At 35.3% G+C, this 13,823-nt stretch overlaps 1 protein-coding gene across 2 annotated transcripts in view; it reads right to left on the reverse strand.

Annotated features, from left to right (window-relative positions):
- LOC138323970 (ras-related protein Rap-2c-like) overlaps window positions 1–13,823 on the reverse strand; it is a 51,844-nt gene that overhangs the window by 18,140 nt on the left and 19,881 nt on the right. Inside the window, exon 2 of one of the 2 annotated variants that reach the window (XM_069268933.1) lies at window positions 9,564–9,601. The gene's annotated coding sequence lies outside the window, so the exon portion shown is untranslated. Of the gene's footprint in view, window positions 1–9,555; window positions 9,602–13,823 lie in introns of both variants that reach the window. The other variant, XM_069268932.1, reaches the window with a different exon arrangement.

Below are 13,823 nucleotides of genomic sequence, written 5' to 3' on the forward strand. Positions count from 1 at the left end.
TGTCAGCAACCGAACAGTTAACGTGCGCGTTGAAAATAAGTATTTCAATAGCTATAGATTAATGATGTGAAAATCACCTTTTTATTTTTCCAGTAAATAACAGCAAGGAATTAAAACCAGTAGTTAATGGTTTGATGTAGATAATATGTAATAACACTGTTGTATATATTCTAGTAGATTTCCTCGGAATGGTGAATTGATGGGATTTTGTACGGAGTATGTGGATCAACACAGTTCAATTATTATATTTGCAAAATGATTATAGAACTACCCAGGCTTCCGTCTTTCTTAATAAGCGGTGTTTGTGAGCGAAGGCAAAAGTGAATGGCATGCCCTTTGCAAATCAACAGGCTTAATTGAAATATCTTTCATTGCAGTTTGATATGTGACTGGCAATTGGGTTTCTATTGAATAAGACAAGTTCATTTGTACAGTAACGGCAGGTAGTATATACAGACATATCCACGTGCTTTACGCTCCTATGGCACGTGCTGAATATGCAAATCAGTTTATTCCAAAGCGAGGCTACCGAGTTGTTGACTTCCTCCACATTAAAACCCTGTCATGTCCCTAAAAAACCTAGCTGCTCAAATAAGTTTAAATGGCCAATAGTCATAATGTTCTTTTTGTGGTTCAAGCTTACTATTTCAAAATTCGGTGTTGTACCTACAAATGTGAATTATATTTCTTCTCCAATGTTATAATGTAGATTGATAATTGACTTTAAAATCAGTAAAGCAAATTCCACCCCATATTTTTTTCAAGAGCTGAAAAATCGCTTGGAAAAAATTTGAATTTTTTGTAAACTTCTTATCTGTTGATGAATATATCAAACGCTTACAGAAATAAAAACGAAAACGAGTTCTTTTGCAATTAGTTTGAAGTAAAAATATAGAAGACTTGACTAAACTTGGTCAGGGTCGATCATCGGTGACCAGATAGCTCAGTCGGGAGAGCACTCGGCTAGTGTTCGGAGGGTCCCGGGTTCAAATCCCGGTCTTGCCGCTACATTTACTCCTCTCTTGGTACACAAAAATTAATCAAACCATAATCACTGTATAAATGATTAAACGTTGGATACGAATCAGTATCTATACTCTATGCATTTTACAGCGTTCATTAGCTAATAAATAGCCAATATACACTGTAAATCGCATTAGAAGCCACGACTAGTGCTCGGAATCAATAGGAAATAGTCGTAATGATTATCGATTTGTAAACATACCTATCTTTACCTATCCTTAGCATCGATCCCCGTTATAACCTGACATGATCTCGTCTAGTCTGTCTACGTGGGTCAATATAGAAACGCATTCGGCCGATGCTTAATTTTGATACATTATAGCATGCAGTACGTGAAATATAGCTATACGATTACTGTTTAGGCCGACAATGATATACGGTTACTTCTTAGAATTACATCACATAATTAATTGGCCGAGCATCTTGTTATATTAGCGATATATAAATGCGCTTTGCTTACTTAGTTCATCCAATAGTATACCTATATATCAGTTGCCCAGACAGCCAGCCGAATCAATGTCGACGGTCAATACTTGTAATTTGTTTTTGTTTGTAGATAAAATCATAAGATCTTTATGGGAAAACAGATAACAGCTACAGTAAAAAAAGATACACGACCAGTCGGTCTTCTATATAGTTTAACTGTCAGACAGCCTCCTCACTAATTGTTTACGTCCTACGGCGATCTTAGGACACAAATATTGTGAAGAAAACATGTGTTTCTCATGAAATACAAGGTAGTACAGGAAACACGGTTTTCTCACGAAATGCATGGTCTTGTAGGGAAATACTGGTTTCTTACCAAATACACGGTCCGGGAGAAAAACTAGGGTTCCTCACGAACTATACAATCATAGAGAAAAACACAGGTCCCTCACGAAATACACGGTATACCGATCAGGGCCTGGCAAAACGCCAACCTGGCCATCTAGCTTAGCTTGCAAATCTCAGATTGGGAGAGCTAGTTGGTTGGTTGGCTGATTGGGTCTAACAGTTAAGATAAGTTAAGGACCATCTCCCATGTATGCAATGCCCCCATGTATGCAATGCTACCATGTATGCAATGCGTTACGTGTGTGAATGTCTGTATCTTTTGGGAGGTACTTTGTGATGTCACCTGGGAGTTATCTTTGATTAGAGTAAGGTCCTTTCAGACAATAACGTGAATAGAAGATACACTAATGTATTTGAGTAGTTTTCGACTAGACGAAAATTGCTTTCCTCCATTGATGCATATTCTGGTTTAGGCTACAAGACGGATGTCTATTGCGGAGAGCGAGCATTACAAAATTACCATAATGTACAGTGATACCAAATTCTTCAACTTTCAGAGCCGGTTAATTTCCGATACAAACACACACTTAGACAAAATTGTCTCCTTTGAAAGGACAGCAACCTGCCCTAATATACATGACGATGCATTTTAGGCTAGGCTTCCATCAATGTCACTGACCATCGATTCAATTCGCCATTTACTTCTAGAATGGCTTGTTGTTGAAACAGAAATATACAACATCATTTATCAATTACGCCAGCATGTGTGTCGGGATTATCCAGTGACCATTGGCCGTGTTTATATCTTCTTGGAGAAGAAAATATCACTGACCAATGTGGTCAACAATGGCAACGTACTATACGTAGCAATGTAATATAACACGAGACCTCCGAGGGTATTTTGTTTCATGGGTATGAGCGGTCAAATTATATAGTGAGTTTTGGGAATTCATGGATGGATTTTGGAACCTCAGTGTCACAATTCAATAATAGTCCAGAAAACAAAGAAAGTGTCTACACATATTATTCATTGGTCCATGTTTAGCTCAGATTGATAAGTTGCACAACAGAAAAAAATGTTTTTGTTTTCTTTATTGAAGGCAAAGTTGTCGTTCTAAGCAGGTGCTCGTTATTCAGAGGTGTACACTAAAGCAGGTATAGCTGTATAATTCGTATCGATATTAGACATTATTTCAATGTAATATATGGTAACGAAATGACTAGGCCACTCATGTGTGAAGAAGCCTTCTCCCATGCTTAACAGGGTTTTCTCCCATACTTTACAATGTTATCGCGCGGTTGCTAGAAAAAAATGTTTTTTACAGGGCTATGGAAAAGACAACTCACACACGCTAGACAATGACATGACGTCATCATTACATGCGGCAGCGTCATTTATTTTGACACATTGCGACGTTACTATGATGGAGACGCATTGGAAATGTTTCGAAATTTTTTGTATATAACTTCACTTCCATAATGTCTGTGTATACTGCATATTTCCCAGTCCTCGTGTGTTGCTGTTGTATCATTTAGAAAGGTCAGGGAACTAAATTTAGATCATTACGTTCTTCATTAGGGTAATTAATTCCTATCGACAACTGGGATTGAAATGGTTGATAAAGCTGAAGATAGCAAACACATTGTCATTATAAAATGCATAATCTAAATAACCGAAATTAAAATCTGTTTAAATTTCTACTATAAGCAAACGATTTAAAGCTCACGATCTTAAAGTCATAGTTTGTCAGTTTGTCGATGCTTTTTCCTCGGAAACTACTTGAACCGTCTGTATTTTACCGGTGAACTTATTTAAGCGCTTTTCGAATTCCGCTCATTAAAGTTATATGTCTCGTATTTTTCATACGCAAGAACTAGGAAGATATTTTGATATGCAATTCAACGCCTAAAAACTCCAACGTTCTGGATATAACAGTACTTTCAATGTATAAGTTTTAATTTTACAAGTACAAATAATAAAAAACCCATTATATTTACATCTACATCGCAGTGAAATGAGTACATAAGCCAGACCATGAAGTCAAATTGTGGTCTACAATTTCAATTAATATCTTTTACAGTGAAATTAGTAATTGTAATTTGATTTTTGTTTGTATGTTTCCATCTAAATGAAAATTCAAAAGCATGAAAAACAACAATATTGCAGTACAAAATTGCTGTGATGTAAATACCATTTATAAGACACATGAAGCCATTAGTATGATTTTCACAGCTTAATTCATCAAACCTTATGGTTTTCAATAGATTATTGAAAAAATAGCATACTAAAATTTTCGTCCAGTTACGTCACATATTACTTAAGTTAAGCTTCTCAAAATTGATTTTTAATTTACAGTATAATCCCTTACCCACTCCATCAAGTCAATTGAATAACCGTAACTTGAATATGAGAAAGACAATGAAAGACAATTGTGATTGAGACGGGAAGAGTAAGTTACACAATAGAGGAATTCTGCTTATTACAAAAAAACACCCCACACACACACAAAAAAAGACCAAAGATGAAAAGCGTGACCCAAATAAGACACAGGTACAACCATTCAATATTGTCTATCCATAATTGCATTATCTCATCAGAACCAAATCCAATTTGCAGCTCAAGCTTGTGTTCAAACTAGTTTGACAACCATTTGTACAATTATACACCATGCCAAGAGGCAATCAGGATTTGAACTAAACGACCTTGATCTTCGAGTCACGAAAGGGTCATTACTCTTCTTGCAGTTTCTCCGGCACAAATACATAATTCATACGTATTAGTGACCCTACCACTGACTAAGCTAAAATGTCAATTAAACATATCGACTCACAACCTCTCAACGCCGCTAGTTAGTTTTAGTCCTATTTGAAAGAATATAATTGGGTTCTCGTTCCAATGGGAATTTTAACCCAAATATAAGCAGTGTTTTTATAGGTAACAATTCTCGTCTGAAACGAGAAAATTTTTGTTATATATGTAACTATTTAAATGGACAGCAGAATTAATTTGATTAACGATTCAATAAATTATTGCTGTGTAGTAATTCGACTTATATGTTTATACAATATTTAAGTTGGAGAATCCATATCTCATTTTATATTTTCAACATCTTACCAACGTTGACTATGCGAATAAATGTGATGCGTGTGTTTTTTAATATTAAATTGATCGTTATAAATTTGCCGGTAGACTTTTAACCTTTTGGTACATGTACGAACCACCGGTATTTCAGTCGACCTCACTCATGCCTCGACTGATGACCTTTCGTCTGCCATTTCTGATTACCTCGCATGTCAACAGTAAAATGAACAAGCGGGCTGCGTCATGTATCACAGAGGCCCTAATAACGCCCTACCGGCCTCAGTAATTACAGTAGTTAGTCGTGCGTTTGACTTCAGGCGGTAAATCCACATCGCCCTATTTTCGTTTAAAGCGTCTCGCTGAGAGAGGTCAGTTCAAAGCGCCGTTGTGATATCTCTGTCAGTGTGACGCTTATGGTATCAGAGACTTCACAGAATGGGGAAGGACACTTTAAGTATGGATGCAGGCATACCGTGGCTGTGGATTGAGAAGTCATAAGGGCGATTGGTGTCGTGACATCAGATACATCAAGGGATCTATTTGTGCTCGGAACATCAGACCCGATATCGACCGAAATAGGACGATTGCGAAAACGATCAGTTAGATTTGTATCATCCTCGATGGACCGCATTTAACGAAGGTGATAGCGCGATAGGCGACTACAGAAAAGGGCTTGACAGGCTGAACAATAATAGAAAGATGGAGAAAACAGATACCATGGGTATATCAAGATGAAAGAGAATCCACGTGCAGCGATCGCATTGGCTTCTAGTCACTAACACGACACAACGGATCGTCTGACCAATAAAAATAAAATGGTACAAATGATATTATTCCATCAGAAGATTAATGGCTATTGTTTTTAAACGAAATATTAGTTAAATTGGTGAAGAAGATATCATTATTCATGACTCACTTTCATCACAGCGCATGATGGCTTGAGTGATTAAAAGTGATACCAATCTATTACGTAACTCTATAACCGAGTGAATCATTGCAAACCTCTTGAAAAATGGTGATCCAACGAAATATGGGATGGAAATATGGTAATATTATAGTGCCATGGTCATTGATTTACAGGAGTGAAGCCGAGAGTAATTTTTCAAATCGGCGCCATTTTTTTCTTCTTTTTTTTTCTTTTCAACATAAAAGTTCAAATTAAAGAAATGCTCCACCGCCGACAGAGCATAATGGTTTCTCATCATTTGAACAATAAGTGATAATTAATCGCGTAACTATGGGTCTAAATAACACTAAAATGCATATAAAATAATTTAGTTTGCTTTTGGTACGTACCCAATCAGTATTTTATTCCATATAGGGCATAGTGCCATTGCATTTTTCGGAATTGTTTTTTCTTAAAGTAAGATAAGTTCCTCAAATTTTTTAATGGTTGCAATAATGTAAAGAAAATAACTTTTGTAAGTGAAGAAAAAAATAGTAATTCGTCTGTTCCTGTTTTTGATAAAGAAAAAGTACCATTCGTTAACGGTGCAGCATCTTTAAATTGTGCGTGGGAACGTTACTTTTCACAACAACATAACTTCGCCTTTTTTATGACCTTTATTTTTTTTCACGACGATTTTTATTTTTCGTCTTACAACCTGGCCCTGCAGGTCGGGCGTTAGAATTGTACCTGCTGTCCCTATTACATGATCGACGAAATTTAGGATATTATTTTTTCTCTTCTATCTTTCCTAATGATTCCCTTGGCACCGCCTCACTTTTGGCCTTGAGTTGAGCGTTCGCCCCTGCGAGGTAGGCTCTGGGTTCTGTCCCCTGGCCGAGACACACCAAAGTCTATAAAAGCGGTAGTTTCTGCTCCTGCTTAGCGCTCAGCATAACGGGAGTGGGACGACTGGTTCGCCCGTTGTCAGTATAATGTGACCGGGTGGGATGTGTTACTTGGTGTCTTCGGCGGCATGCTTCAGTGATATAGCACTATAAAAAGAGCAACAGTTCCACAATACAAGAAGACACAAAATGAACATACAGCAGTCTCCCAAAACACACACCTCGCACTACACACTGCATACATGGAAGGCCGTCCTTACATGACCCTGGCTGTTAATAGGACGTTAAAATAATCAAACAAACAAACAAACTTACAGTCACACATTAACACTTCTGTTCGTTGCGGTTAGTTTTCTAATCATTCGCAAAAATAAGTACTAATTTGTAGCTAATTTAAGTTTTTGTTACCATAAAATTATCTTTCGTACACATGCTAAGTACAGACAAATTTGAAAGTTGCGTTAAAGTTAATAGCATAATTTGATATTTTGATAATTTCAACTGCATAATTTTGTTAGGTTTGTTTGTTGTTTTTTTAAGATATGATTTTGATATTTTACAAAATATTTAAAAAGTCTGAAATTACTAAATATGTTATATGATGATTCTAGGTGAAAATAAATATGCTTTGAATCGAAGAAGAATCATGTTAAGAAATTCGACTTTGTACTGTAAATACATAAGGGGACCTCTTTTTTCTCATTTAATGCAGAGTTTCCTATTAACTTGTCAAATTGCTTTTAAATATCAATTTTAAGTTTTAAGAGAAATCATTGAGATTATATCCCTCTTTTTGTTAAAAGCATTCCCATTAAAGGATTAACTTGAATAGAATGTTTTGCAGATTTAACGCACAAATCAGACTCTACTCCTGATAATTCTATCACATAAAAATCCTCGTTTCTCGTGGGACTATTTTCTCCATTAAATCATTACGCAGTTCTATCAGCCAATCAGAGGCAATGTTACAAACGACGACGTCATATTTTACATTGTTAGATGATCATATATATTTTCAAGCCGATGGAATGTTCGTCAAATGACACAAAAAAAACATTTGTCTAATCCAACAAAGAAATATTAACCAAATGCCATATACTAAGTGATGGATCGATTGCTTTCTTAGTAGTGTGGAAAATATATATATAAAAAAACATTCATGAGGAGTTCTTTAAGAACTTTGTAATATAAATGAACAAATACTATTGTAATTCTATTTTTCTTTCTTCCGAGGTTTGAAAAGTTTTGACAAAATATTGCAAACTTACATTGATCAGATGGAACATCTGTATTAATATTCCTCTTCATGTTGTCAACAAACATTATCACAATATTTTTTTTTGTTAAAATCTAGGTGTCGTTTCATCAGATCTGACGAATATTAAGAAACACTAGAAATACAAGCATGATATGATAAGGTATTGATATTTGTCTTGATTTTTATATAATCTTTATCAAGTTTTTTTAAATTTGATTTCAACTCATTTTCGATTCGTTGAATAAACCAGTTAGTGAAGCGTATGATATACAGTAACCAAATACGTTTCTATTGTTCTTAAACATGTTTATCCGAGTGCATATGAATACGTCCTTTTTGACATCTAAGAGAACAAAACGTTTATTTCTTGGCGTCGAAAGCTCATGAAAGAAACTTATGATACCAATACAAGAATACCACCAACGCATCGCATTAAACACGACGGTCGACAAATTTGATCAACAATACATCTTAATTGCATTTCCTTCACAAAGTCAGCCTAGCAAATGTCTTTTCTTCCCAGACGGGAATTATCCATTATATCTAAGAGGATGCTTGATATGGGATTATGGCTAATTAACCTTTAAAGTCTATTGTTTTCAGATAACGACCGCATTTACACAGAACTTATAGAAAAAAAAACTAGTCTGCTACTTATAATTTTATAATGGGAATGTTTTTTTTATTATTCGGCCTTACTCCTCTATCCGTATAAAACAGTTTTACCCAAGGACTGTGACTTCTCCTTCGAAAGGTTAAAAGGATACAAGCAATTCTTAAACGCCCCTAGATCTAGTAAAATGGAAATTTGTCGGCGATTTCCCCCATTTGTCTGATGCAGACTCTATACCATTTATAACGAAAGTAAAATCTAACAATAGCAAGATCACTGGCCCGCCATTTCTATGCGTGACTGTTCACCGTCTCGATCTCCGTCGTAACAAGATAGTCCCGCTCGGACAAGGCCAGCACTTGGTAGAAACTGCCTAATGCGAAGCAATACATTACACTAAAATTCACTTTATCAGCCTTATCCAAGAACCTGTTAAAGATCGTGATGGATGTTATGGCTATAAGAGAAAGTCGGATGCAGATCCGGTAGATGTCTTATGTCACAAACGCTCAAAGGGAATATTCTGCTTTGACATTTTCCACCGTGGAAATTGCATTTATTTTGGATTTGTCTTGTCTTTTGTGTTATAAAGTTCAATACAACAAAGACTTTACAGCAGTGATTTCACCACCAAAGCCATCGAAATAATTGTTAGTATTTCATTTTTTAATGTCGTCAGTTTCCTTTGAGGGTGTATCGTGACAGGAAGTAAATAGTAACAATTTCCGCTTTATGCGCAATACAAACACGTAAGATGTGTGAACGTATCGACTGTTAAATACCAAGGGGATATATTTGATGATCATAGCAAACAACCGCCCGAACAAATAAACACACAATGAATGTTTACATCTACAGAGTATGAATGTCACGTATTCTGCCTAAAGATATGGGATTAAAAATATTCGTATTCAATTAACGCAAAGTATTAAGAAACCAGTATTAAGTAACTTTTGGCAACCAATGTGGTCGGAAAATTTAGATGTTTTGTGATGAAAAAAACATACTCACGATCTTACCTTGCTTGATTGTAGTAGACACATCTATCCATGCCAAACTGCAAAGATGAAAAAAAATATGATAATAAAAAAACAATAATGAAGCTAAGTCATTATGCTATTCAATGTTAAAATTAGCAGCATATAAATCTTGATAGCGTTTTATTAATTAGTTGGTTGATTGTTTAATTATATGAACAACTAGATTTACTTAACGACGGCCTCCAGTGTATGCGGTGTGTTGCGTGTATGAAGTGTGTGGTGCGTATTTTGGGGGACTACAGTATGCGGAAATCTTGCCCGTATTATAGTGCTATATCACCGAAGCATGCTGCTAGACATACACACATATCAAGTGTACTCTATACGGTCACTAATACTGACAACGGGGAACTAGTCGTCCCACTCGCTTTTCAATTTCAAGTATAACATTCTTCTAGTTGATTTTAGTTGAAGCATGGGTTGTTTGTAATTTATTTCATTTGTGTTGATGAGCTTGTTTACCACTATTTGCGTAATTCACATTTAGTTTTCATTTAAATGACTAGAAATAGTCTAACTCATAATAAATAAATCGAGGATATATGTAAGCAAAACTAGTGTAAAAAGCCCATAGTTGAAACTGAGTAACAAAAGAAAAGATATATGCAACATGAACTATTTCTTACCTTCTTCAATGTATAGAATGTATAAAAACAAAACTCTAAGTTCAATCTATTTCAACAACATGATTTTCTAGCAGATAAAAGCAAACAGAGGCATTTCTTACCTCCTTTAATTCAAATTCGGGGTACTTGTGAATTGACTTGGACTTATTAATAAGTACGAAAAAGCGATTTGTATATAAAAAAAAATCAAATGACTTCTGGTTTGTCAATTCAGGAAGATTGAACAAGCCTTTCACATTTTGATGTTTATATGTTTACTGATGACTTAAAAAGGATGACTTAATTATTTATAGATACAAATGGATCATTTAACAGAGTATATTAATCAGCTGCTTAAATATTAGAAAGTATTTCAAGGATGACATTAATTGTTTTACCTTGCTGAAAAACTGCACTGTTTTAATGTTCAACAAGATAGCTTTATATATTTATTACTGAAAGATAATGTGTGGACTATGGGCAAATAGTGAGTATTACAAATTTCTGTGTAAAGTCAAGATGGAAAGCGAAGCTACCAAATCCTTAAAGCTTATATTTTGTAGCATGTCCATTGGTACGCGATGCAGTGGTATATTCGACAGCAATAGCGATTACATAATATACAAAATAGGATAGGAGGTTTTGTTGTTATATTTTACACTACAGACGTAATAACTTCTACTTATATATTTAACGACTAGCAGGGACGCAGTGATGCCGTGATGGCAACGGATAGACTAAGATATATTACTAACTATGATGCAACATTATAGATTTTATCAAAGTTTCTTTTCCTAGCGATTTTACGTCTAGAGATAGCTAATATTTTATGATGGATGTTCTGATGGAGCCTTTAAAAGAAAACTTATGAGTCAAAACTAACACAACATGCTCTCAGAGAATAATAAAAAAATATATATATGTCCATGTAACGCGGTACTTCTGCTTCATTTTTAAAATAAAAACAGATAAAATGTATCATATATTAGAGGATGTCTCACATTTTTTATCGGTTGCTAAAACTGACGGAATATTGGAAAGCACGATCTACGTGTGGATTTTGGCATCATTCCATCATATTGTCTCGCTGTCAAGCAGTACACGGTCGTTCGCATAGAACTGCAAAGACAATGGGAAGCTGGCAGTATGAGCATGGGTAGTAGGGCGGTCGGAAGGAAGACTCTGAGACTAATATCAGACACAAAAAGACCGAGACCCTTGTCGGAGTTGTGATATAAACGATAATGTCTCGTGAGAGAGATACATATGTCTGGAACTTGTTAAACCCTAACACACTTAAGTGAAATAGGAATTTTACAACAACATGTTGTTGCCAATGATAATAGGTGTTTATGCGAACTAGTGTTTGGGCATCAACCATTGTCAAACCAACGAAGTTGAAATTGATTTTTAAAACGGGGAATGTATATAATCTTTAAGCTTGTTTTCCTATTCCCAAATAGTCTATATATTGTATGTTTATTTATATATCAATATATGATAAAATACTGTTTAAACCAAACTAAGTTAAAACAATCTTTAAAACGTAAAAACAAAACGTTTGCTCGTTTTGAAAATCCTGATATGCGCCATGATCGTAATTATTTTATCACAATTGGTATTCTTTTTTTGCCTAATGATTTCAACTGCAACAGTCATTTGTCAATTTCCATTTTATTTTTGCGTGCCACTAACTTTCGCTCCTTTTGTCGGGAAATTGATCCGACTGTATCGAGGAAATAAATTGTCGTTCAAAGATTGCTTGATATTAAATGCGAAATTAAAATTCCGCAAATATGGGTTCGTCACAGAATTTCTTTTCCACGTTTTAATTATCAAGTACGGCTGTTAATACTGTAAAAATACACATTGTGTTATATTAAAATATTAGACTGCTTCAAATTATTGTACCTTTACATTAATATAAGTGCCATACTTGGAAATTCTGGTTATGTTACATCCTAAACGGACAAATTTTTCCTAAATCCTTCAAAATCATATAACGTGAGGTGAGATACACATTAAACATGTTTGAGGGATTTTAGGAAATCGAAATCCTTTGGGAATATACAGTGTACTTTATATTTTAGTTCTGATCTATTACATTGAAGCACCTAATCTGATTAATACAAGGTGCACGTAAGGCTTGAAGATTAGCGTCATCAGATGTCGATAAGGCTATGTACCAGATGGGTGCTTCTAACCTGGGGTTAGTGACAGGGCATAAGGCAATAATCTTTATAACATAACTGGGGTCAGCTGTCATAATAGCATGACACGCGCAAGAACATTATTACGGCAACATAAAGTGTAATTATATCAGTATATGACGGAACAGTAGCCATCCGAGTCGTATTTGCTTGTTTTATATAGAAACGAAATAGGAAGTCTTGTTCTATTAATGTAAATACAATTCTTTGATCAATGATATCGGAGTGCAGTTGTTTACTGCTTGTTATGCAAATTCAACTCACGTTTTTCATACGTCAAGTAGATGTCTGGTTTTTACTTTCCTGCTTTTTAAATGTATGCAATATACATTCTTGCTATGCTTAGCTCATTTACCACATGAATTTCATAATGGATTGGTCTTGTCTTTGATTTAGAAGAGCCTTAATGCGGTTTCAGGGGTGAATGAATTGGCTGAGGTAAATACCAGTTGTCATAGTTACCAGAGTATATTTCGCTATGAAAGTTACTGATAGTAAAAGACGCGTTACTGTGACAACATATATTAATTCATCATTTTCTGCTAAAAGATAAGTCCAAGTAATGAGTATATTTACTTCAAAACGTAAAATATATGAAATACGAAACATTAAAGTTAAAGGAATTTTGGCGTTAATATTTTCGTTTTGAAGTCTATGTTGATCCGTATACATCCTTATCTCATGGGAAATTGCTCAAATGTGCTTTTACCTGACCGTAAATCTAGAGATTATACGGAAAGTGACACTGTTGAAAAGGTCTGGCGTCACGGAGACACTAGAATTCCATCAGCCACTGTACGTGTTCACAGTGTCGGGGACTGGCATTAAATCTAATTAGGCTATGTACCCCTCGGAGGTCGTGCCACCAAATGCTGACTTCACACGACAAGAAGTTTGAAAACACAGGAGTAAATTTCAATTTCCTCCCGTTTTTGTTTACCACTGCTTGTTTAGTTCGCACTTTAGAAAGCCCCATTATGGACATAAATCTTGTCTACCAGACCCGCACTACGGAATGCGACCGAGTGTCATTAGTATAGTTCCAATAATGTTGGCAGCGGTTTGAAACTGGCAGAAAAGAGAGACGTTCATCAGCGATCTGGCTGTAAGAGGATAGACATAAAACAACGAAATAGGAGATCGTCGACCAAATCAACGATTTGGGTGTGTACTTTCTGTTAGTGTATAGCAACGATTACACTGAAGGAGGAAACGTTTTACTGTAGAAAATATATGGCATCAAAATACGTATATGGCTGATAACATCTTCCATATCCATCAACGAATGGGGTTAATGTACAATGTGAATGTAGAGCAATAAGCAATGGGATGGGAAAAAACGTTCAGATCAGTTCAAAATCTCATAAAACCCGTATGCTACCAACGATAAATATTGTAATACCCTCTTTATAGAAAAAAAACCC

The sequence above is a fragment of the Argopecten irradians genome, chromosome 5 (assembly GCF_041381155.1).
Source record: "Argopecten irradians isolate NY chromosome 5, Ai_NY, whole genome shotgun sequence".
Lineage (NCBI taxonomy): Eukaryota > Metazoa > Mollusca > Bivalvia > Pectinida > Pectinidae > Argopecten > Argopecten irradians.